We start from the raw sequence: 10,073 nt of genomic DNA on the forward strand, positions 1-10,073 counted from the left end.
CCACTGTCCCCCCCCTTTCGCATTTTTTTCCCCTTTCAGGATGGGCAGCTCATACAAGGAGGCTGTGAAATGCCACTACTTTTGATCTGACCTGGGAAAGCTGGGATTTAAATACATAAATGAACTCTAGATTTAGTTACCGTAGTGCAGCCCTATATTCAACTCGTGTAACTGCAGGAAAAACAAAGCTGAAAAGCTAAATGGTGCCCCAAAATCCACCCTTGGAGAACACTCCAGAGGGGGAAGTCCTTGCAGTACTCATTCCTCCCTCCCAGCAGGGTTTAAAGCCTGACGTGTGGGAGGGGGTCCTAGAAAACATCTTTCATTTACGGTTCCCGTCACCCAGAAATTCATGGGCCAGAACCTCCAGAACTGCCCCTGTGCCTTAGATTTATCTTCCCTCTACGGGGTTATCATTTGGCAGGGAGAGATTTTTTGCCACATGATAAATGCAGAGGTAACATTTTAGCAAAAAAAGCCAGTGAAGTTCTAAATCACCATCTACTTTGGCTTCTATACAGCAGATTCAGACTCCGCAGACATTTTTCTTTTACAGAGCCCACAGAGAAAAGCCAGTTATTTCAAGAGAAAGGAATGCGTTAATGTCTGCACTCCGTAGTTATTCATTAATATTTTTCTTGCACTGCTTCCATAGCTCTAAACACCCTATGCTTCATGAAAGAAAGAGGAAGAAAAAAAAAAAAAAAAAATACCAAGGAAAGCCATTAAGCTTTTCATTCCTAAAGCACCAGACTTCAAGACTAGGACACGATTCCATTGATTGCTGTGGAAGAAAGATGGAGCTGGGCCAGCAGCACCCAACATCACGGCAACACTAACAGCCTCCTGCAAAAGGGCCGGTCACGTGGGGAGCCGGGGAGCCTTTGTGTTCTATGCAGTGATGTGTGTTTGCGCAGCCACGAGCTGTCCCTGCTCCAGCCCAACAGCAAGCCCAGAATACACCTTTGGGGTGGGAGCAGAGCCAGAGGCCGGGGCCTCTCCACCACTGAGTCATGCCCCTTCTGTCTGCATGACTTCCACCGCAAACTGCGCATCAGCTGCTTCCCGGGCCGCCCCAGCTAATGACAACCCAGTTGGCATTCAGTCGCCGTCCTTTTACAGAGCTTCATTCTGCTCCAAATGATGGCAAAGATTCAAACCATCCAAACAGACTCCGGCTCCTCTGCAACGAAGGCGAGGCTCAGAGTTCTCAAAAGCTACCAGAAGTATCTCAGTTCTCCACGCTTACACTGGTCAGGGGGAGAAAAACATCACGTACTTTTTTCCTCTTCAAACACAAGCCCCACATCTCTCACCGGAGGAATCCCAGGTCCTCTTCTTTCCTAGAGGCAGGAACAGAAGTTCTCTCACAGGCAGAACAAAACAAGAAAGAAATCAGGGCTGAACCCGCCCTTGGTGATCGCCGCAAACGCCATGCACTGCTGGTGGGGCCGGGGGGAGCGTGCATTTGTTTTGCCGTACCCTGGAAAGCAGGACGGGAAATGAAATCTCCTGTCTCATGGTACAGCTATTATAAGCACAGGGTCTAATGAGCTGTTACCACAAACACAGCAGGAAAGAGAAGAGAAAGTGAGTAAGGGTAACTTTATGTGACTTAATTATAATCATCTTTTTTTTTTTTTTTCATTTTTTCCTCTCATTCTTGCGATAAGCAGCCATCCACCCCAAAACACCCGCAGATTACATCTAGCCATCAGATGAAAACTGCAGGAGCTTGGCAGAGCTAGTTTGCTGACACCTTCCTGTAGTTTTACTACAACAATAAGAGTACCCGAGAAGAGTACGTGTCACGTTTCTCTGGTCAAAGAAAGCTCCTGCAGAGAGAGGAGTATCGCAAAGTACGAAGCTGCCTTGGGAAACACTGGACACTGCTCAGCACAAAGCCGAGAGCAGACTGCAAGCAAAAAGGGGAACACAGACCTGACATGTGCTATTGTAAGGCTGTATTTAGTTCTTTGTATTTATTAAGAAATAAAACTACACTGGTCAATCAATGAGGAGGCTTGGAGAAAAGTCAGCTTCAGCAGCGGCGTACAGCCATCCACGTTCCTAATGCATAGGATTTGTATTGCAAACCCAGAGCATCCTATTCTCATACTGATTGGGAAAATTAATTTTATGGTAATTCAACATAGTTAAGAGAACTCACTGGCTTTTTACTTGCATGTTAATATATTCCTTGAGGCTTATGCAAAACTGATACACAAAGACTCCTTCAGGTGGACTTCAGCAGCATTACCCAAGATGTGAAATGGAGCAGCTGCAGATCACCAAACCAGGCGTCCTGGATTCCACTGAAAGTCCTGGAGAAGGTGGCACTGCAAGACCAGCCAGGTACAGAACCACAGAGAAATGGTCCCTGCCTAAAGGAAGAAAAAAAAAAAAATATGGCAGAGGGAGTTGTACCTCTGGGAGCAGAAGAACAGAGAGATGAGGAAAGAGTAGCAAATTCATTGCAGGGAAAAGCTAGCCCTGTTCCTTGCCCTCTGCAAAGCCGCAAAGTCTCTTCTGCTCTTGTCCCTCCCTTGGTAGGGAGGGGTTGAATGAATGTCAGTGAAGCTCTGTGGTGCTGTCCTTGTATAATTGTCTGAGCATTTCCCTTTATTCCCTGGTGTCTTCGGGAGAATTGTGCTGAGACATCACAGGTCTCATCTGAAAGCCATGGAAGAACCTCCCTCACGTCTTACGAAACGGATGGAGCTTTATTTTTAAAATGGAGCCGGGCTACTGTGGAGCTCTGACCTTTTTCAGTTGCTGCTGCTGCTTAGCCAAGACTTCATTGCCGTAGGGCAGTGCCCTTGGGTTTTGTCATGGATACCCGCGTACTGGTTATTGCAACAACAGCAGATGAAACATCCCTCTTAGAAGCTCTGCAGTTCAATAAATTAGCTGGAGAGCAAGGGCCTTACTGTGGGAACTGCTTGGTTTGTTAGTTTTACTAATGCCCAGCCTGGATGCTGGCCACCAGCTGGGCTGCGCACAGTAGCATAGCTGGAAGATCTTGAGGGAAGCTGCATGCAGTGGCATTTGGTTTAGGTTATAGCAGGAAATTCTGCATCTGGGCCCTTTGTCTCAGATTTTCTGCTTTGATGCCCCCAACACACCATGACCATTGCTTAACTCAGAGCTGCTGCTGCAACAAGAATTAATAAAATTTCTCTTCCATGATCTACCAGGTGGTGTTTGTCATAGGTCGCCTCCTGGGAGCTGCGTGTGTAAATGTCCCCTTCAACCAGACTACCGCCAGTCTTGGTAGAGCATGCTGGGGAGCTGGGGTGACAATGTGCTGAGGGTGCAGCAGAGCCGGTTGCCAAGTGGGGATTGTCACGGTCTGACAGCAGGGAGCCGGGCTGGCTCTCTGCGCGTGAAAATACTGCTCTTGATGAGGATGGTGACTTGTTTTCTGGCATTGTTGGCATCTATACCAAATAGTTTTGTCATCGTCAGAATTGTAATGTCTTGGCCTGGAGCACTGATAACCCTTGCCTTTCCTGTGACCTTGGGGATGATTGCTCTTTGGCCTATTAGTGAATGAACTCATGAAAAGTGCTGTCATTTTCATATTGCAACTAAATTACGCAACAAATCCGTGAAATCCTTCACTAGCTGATTTCAGTTTTTTTCTTTACTTTGTAGGAGAAGACGGGAAAGGGATGATAAAGGTTAGAAACAGAAAGCAAACAACTCACGTCTGTTTCTGGACCAGAAGCTTCTATCCAGGTTTTCTACCACAACTCCTCCATTGACAGTAAGTAATGGTGAAGAGAAGCTGTAAGAGAGAGGTCTGTTTTCCTGCTATTGACAGCATCAGGTGATGTCAAAAGAACTTTAAATATGCAGGCCAAAATACTGCCCATTTCCTCAAGTTTACCTTTGGTGATGCCATGGACGAAGACTCTTTTCAGGAACAGGCTCAGGTATCCCCAAATCTGAAGGGCAGGGCAGGGCGTGGGGAGAAAGGGGAGAAAGATAAAGATTAAAAAACACTAGTCAACATTTGCTGAACACAACCTCCAACAAAGATACTGGTCCTTTCCTGAATTTCTGCACAGAAATCATGGCTCTTTTTAATGGAAATATCATTCCAGCTCTCTCAGGCTGGGATTTATTTATTGAACAAAAGGGGATTCCTCCCTGAAAAAGTTTTTCAGAAAAAAACATTCCATTTGAGTCAAACTGCAAAGCTTACATCTCAAAATAGTTCAGGAAATGTTTTCACTGTTTCAATCTTGTGTGTTGCACTTTGGGAAAATACTAATTCCAACTTTATACTTTTGTTAGCATTTTGAAAACCATAAACTACATTTTAAAATGAGCACGAAATAATTTCATGTTCTTTAAAGGAAGAAAGCAGAAAATTTCAGGCATTTTGAAACAACATTAATAATTTTTTAAATTTTTTTCCCCACATTTTTGTTGAGCTGTTATGTTAAAAGTAAGTTGTATTTTCTGATTTTAAAAATAAAAAAAAAATTTAAAAAATGCCAGAGGGTCCTAACAATCTCTGCCTGAGCTGCCAGGGCCACATCCCGTGACCTTTTCATGGGATTGCATGTGACAATGGTAGCACAAACTGAGCAGGCACCATCCACCTGCTCCAGCAAGGGAATGGTCAGGACACAGAAGAACATTAAACAAGATGGCTTAGCTCTAGAACATACAACATGTTCAGAGCACTGGAACAGGCTGCCCAGGGAGGTTGTGGAGTCCCCTTCTTTGGAGATTTTCAAGACCCGCCTGGATGCAGTCCTGAGTAACATGCTCTGACATGCTCTGGGCAATCCTGCTTCGGCAGGGGAGTTGGACTAGATGATCTTTATGGTCCCTTCCAACTCTAAAAAATTCAGTGAAATTCAGTGAAACGTAGCTGAATGGGTTTTACTTCAAACCAGGACAATGAGCGAAAGAGACATTCTTAACAGCTAAAGAAAAGTGAATTCAATAGCACTAGGTCAGACCTCAGGGGGGCCCTTTCTATCCAGCTTCCCACAGGTGAGCATACCCAGGTCTCACCCATCTGGATCGCCCCCTTAAATTTGGTGATGTCTTCTTCTGCAGGCTGCTGTATTTTAGACCTTATTACTAGAGACTCTTCTGTCGTGTACATCCAATGACGTGATCCACCTAGTCTGGTATCACCCTTCCAATTTCTGATACTTTTAGCATGTACTTAATGACCGCAATGAACCTGGCCAAGTGCAGAATACCATGTACACACCAAAAAAAACCCAGATGATCAACATGGTGTGTAATTAACCTTCTTTAAAGGTTTAGTTAGAAACTCTTAGAGCCTTCAAGTTACCATGTCTACTCTATTCAAACACAAGGCAGCAAAGATTAGTTGCGGTGGCTCTGAACAGGGTATGAACACAACTGAACTGTCAAGACATGAAAACAACTTATCAGCACTGGATACAAAAGCTATATCCACGGAGCCCAGAAAGGTATTTAAAAAGAAAAACAGAGTTACCTGGACTGAAATCTGGGCAGAATGATTCCAGCTTCTACATGATCTCAAAAGGCCTAAGATGTGCCTTTTACAAAGAACTCAGTAACCACATTGCCACCGAAGGGCAGCCCAGTCACAGACTGCAAGGGTCAAACCTCACTCAGGTGACGCCATCCAGCTCCTCACAGTATAACACCCACACCCCATCAGCTGGAGTACCGCAGCCATTGCTGATGAGGAAAAGCCTTCAATAGCTCAACAGGCAATTGCCAGCAACATGATGTCCCCAACACTGCAGCAGGACAATGACATCAGCTGGACATGACAGCTGAAACAAAGGCAGGCCATTTCCTGCTCAATCACACGGACCAGTTACGACATCGTGCTTTCGGTTAGTGGATAAGCACATAGAAGAGCGTAAGGCAATAAAGAGGGTATGTAGCATGTGCATTCTCAGAAAGACAGAAAAAGGTTGATAGGTCAGTTTTCTGCATTTTTGAAGTAAAATCAAGCTCATGAATGAAGCCTATGGATTGGCACTAAATCAGGAAATCCATTCTGATTCTTGGAGCATTATTTTCCTTTTGCCAGTCTGGGGGTGCCAAGGCCAGTCCTTCTTCAAAGGACATTTTCATCAGCTTACAAGAAGAAAAAAACAACTCTTCTGTTTCCTAACCAGAAGGACAACTTTGACAGCACTGTCCATGAAGATAAGGAGGCTTAACAAGAGCATGATAGCAGCAAGTGAGTTCTCAGATAACTCTGTGATAGGAAAACTACTATTGGGGAACTTTTCACTGGGACAAGATGTGTTCAGAATAGTGACCTTCTTCAGTCATCTTCTCTTCTATTTCCTCACTGCTGCTAGCAGGACCACCAAAGAAAGATGATGAACTCATCTCAGATGATGAACTGGATGACCTAAGCCGTTGTGAACGACACAGGTCAGCATTTCAGACTGACTCAAACCGCATCACACAGCCTATGGTTGAACAAAAGCTCGACAGGAGAAGGGTTCAATGGAAAAGGTTTTGCTAAGCTGTTCTCTTTTCATAGACGCTTCCCATCTTTCTGTGGTTTTGTGAAAAGCCATTTCAGTCCAGCGAACATGTTTCTGAAATACTACATACCAGTGTTTGAAGAATGACAACGCTCAACAGATGTAAAGTTGTTCTTTACAAATATATAGGTTCTGTTCCATAAATTAAACATTAATGCATAAACAAGCAATTAGTCTGCAACCCTGCTGCTTTAGGCCATGAATGAATATTATGTAGAAAAAGGAGACCTCCAAGGAAAAGAGTCAGATGTCTGCAAAAAGCAATTACCTGTCAGTAAGTGATATCTGTCCTTTTGAGTCCGTATAAATCCCACTCTGTGTTACAGCAGGAGCATGGCAGACAGCTGTCCTTCCAAAAGGAAAAAAAAAAAAAAAGATAGATTTTAACTCTGTTTTTAGTCATTTGAGACTAGTTTGAACTGCTGCATTATTTCTGCACTTTACCAAGTACAATAATCACGGTCTACACAAAACGTGTCTCCCTTTGCTGTAGATGAGCTGTACCGCAGGGTAGCAGAGAAGGGTGACTGAACCAGCTGACAGCGGCTCAGAAAAGGACATTTGAACTTACACCTTTCTGGGGGATGGCACAACTGTGGCTAAATACCTTGGGATGGTTTGAAGAAAATCCATTGCTTGAGTTTTGCTTCATAGTATTTCCCAGGAAGTGAACATTATAATTCTCCTTATCTGGTAGAGCAAACCAGAGAATGCAGAACTACTCAGGATTCGCATTTAAGAAACACTCCTGACAGAAAGCGTTCAGTATCAAACTACAAAGCATTTGTTAACACACCATAAAGTAAGGGGGGAGAGACTTAACTGACTGGGTATTTAACAGGCACGTCTCCAGCATTTTTCTGTTACTACAACAAACTCAGTTTTTGGCTCTCAGGCTTCACATGTATAAAGCAGTTACTGCCTGCAAAAGACAGACTGGGCAGTAAAGGGTAAACTCTCCCTATTCACAGTTAAGAGCATTACCTTAATCTTTTATCTAGGCCTGCTTTTCAGTGGCACTTGATACAGGAGCTATACGAAACACTTCCTTGAATACATAAAGCCAGGGATTGAGTTACACATGACTGAAGATCTATGCCGCTAGTAAGACAAAAGCTCCTATATTACCTGGCACATGCCTGCTAAATTATTGAAGTGTCTCTTCAAACTGAATATATTCACTGGATAATTAGTCAACAGAAGAAAACGGTCTCTCTTTACAAAGCTAATGTTGACAGGTATTGTATCTTTTATGCCCTGTAACAAAAAGTATTTGCAGAACCGATGCAACACAAACATTTGGAATGGCTGTGTCGATGCGAAAGCGCTCCCGAGGCACCCGGCCCCTCTGCAATCCCGCCTCAGTCTCCTGTTACCTTGCGAACAGCGTGAATCCCTTTTACCCAATGTACTGCTATCCCCACCTCAGAAACAGATAAACGGTACAAATAAACGCAGGTTTGCTTTGTATTTGAGGAACTGAAACAGCTGTCAGCCCGACTCCCGCCCTGTGCCGTGCTACCTCCGTTGCCGTGTCCGGCGGGACACCCGGGGCAGAGCCAGCAGATCGCTGCCACTTCCAATTCATAACGCCTGTAGCTCTGATGTCCCAGCCCGCCACTCCAGCGGCCGCATTCCCATGAGCTTCTTTCCCGCTCCAGATTCTTGGGAACACGGGCTGCTCCGTGTGTACGCAGAACATACCACGCCACAAGAAACCCTTGCAGCCAGCTAGCTGATGCTGCGCCATTTATCCCGACCTGGCAAGGGAGGAACAGGAGTGCTTTCCACACTTCAAATGGCCGAGAGCAGCAGGATGGCCCCTGTACTGCCGGGATATAAACCTAAGCTTACCTGGAAATAAGAATAGATGTTTGAACAAGAGCTCTAGAATGAAATACATGGTTCTACCAACTCCACCTCAAAGCCAGAGGTGCGCAAAGACAACATTCTGTCAATGTAGACAATACTGGGGTTTTTTTCTTTTAAACTACACTTGCCACTCAATACTAAGGGGATAGACAGGCTCTGGCAGAACGATGATGGCACTAAATTGTAGTTACAGTTAAAGCTTTATTTTCTTAACAGGATATTATGATTTGTATAGCATAGAATTCCCAGATGAAATGGCACAGGATTTCTACAAGCAGAATCAGCGTAGTACAATCTCTTAAGTAGCGTAATACAGAATTTATAATACAATTTATAATTTCTAATCACCTGGGTGATTAGATCCGGTCAGATCTCAATACACAGTTTGCTGATCAACAGACCATTATAATCTATACAATAATCATATAAAAGAACACAAGTTACTCACTCAGTCATTGGAGGAAGCAGATAAGGCGGCATCCCTGGCCACGGGTCTCACTGTCCAGCAGCAGTTTGGGTCCAAACTCCCCACTTAGGGCTTGTTCTGATTTTATAGCCAGTGCTCTGGGTGCGGTTATGCTCCTTATTCTGTGCTGGGGACATCACTGCCACCTGGCTGGTGGGTGCCTGGGACCTTCAAGGCCGGCAAGGAACGGAGTAACCAGCCTGGTGCCCAGGAATCTTGAGGCCAGCATGGAGGGGAGGAAGAAATTTGTTTGGTTCATCTACTTGGTTCACAGGACCTTCAGGGCCTGATAATGAAGGAAAGGGAACAAACACACGAACAAATATATAAGCCGCTCGGTCTCAGAGAATCATAGAATCGTCTAGGTTGGAAGAGACCCTTGGGATCATCGAGTCCAACCATCTACCCTACTCTACAAAGTTCTCCCCTATACCATATCCCCCAACACCACACCTAAACATCTCTTAAACACATCCAGGGATGGCTGGTTCCCTTATAAAATGGCGTTAGTCATGCCAACCACATCGCCAGGGGTCAGAGCAGGGGCAGGTGGTCACATATGCCCCAGGCACCAAATAGCTACATGGGGTAAATAAGCAATTTAAAAACATACTCAAATCTTACAATTCAGGACTATTTCTCCCTCTCATTATCTTGTGCATTTCCGAGCTTTGAAAATGAAAAAAAAAAAAGATACTGCATTTCAAATATTTGGAAAAACGTGCCCTTATTTTTAAGTAGCTTGTCACTGAGCTTATTTTTTAGTGAAGTATTTTTATTTGTTTTTTTTTCCTTTCTTCCTTCAAGAAATCCAGTTTAGAAAAAAAAAAAAAGTTGCTTACCAGTTTTAAACCTACAGTCTCCTACAACAGCAGTGTCAAAACTAGTCTAAGTTACTGATATTTATCTTAGAAAGGGAAGTTAATTAGAACAGTAGTAGCCAATAGCTCATGCACTCACTCAGCTCCACCCTCACCTAATTCTAGACTCTTGTCTGGTCCCCAAACTGCTACCAACACCTTTAACACTACTTTAGGTCCCTAAGGCTCGGGCAGCCATACAGATGTCTCTCTGAGCAGCTGAGAGAGCATCTCATAGTTTGTTCTAAAAAGATCTTGGTTTACACTTATGGATATCGTGTGCACTCCTGTAAAACTGAAATTAAAAAGTATTTCCATCTTGTATGTATCTTCTTCCATTCTCTG

The sequence above is a fragment of the Numenius arquata genome, chromosome 12, assembly GCF_964106895.1.
Source record: "Numenius arquata chromosome 12, bNumArq3.hap1.1, whole genome shotgun sequence".
NCBI classification, from domain to species: domain Eukaryota; kingdom Metazoa; phylum Chordata; class Aves; order Charadriiformes; family Scolopacidae; genus Numenius; species Numenius arquata.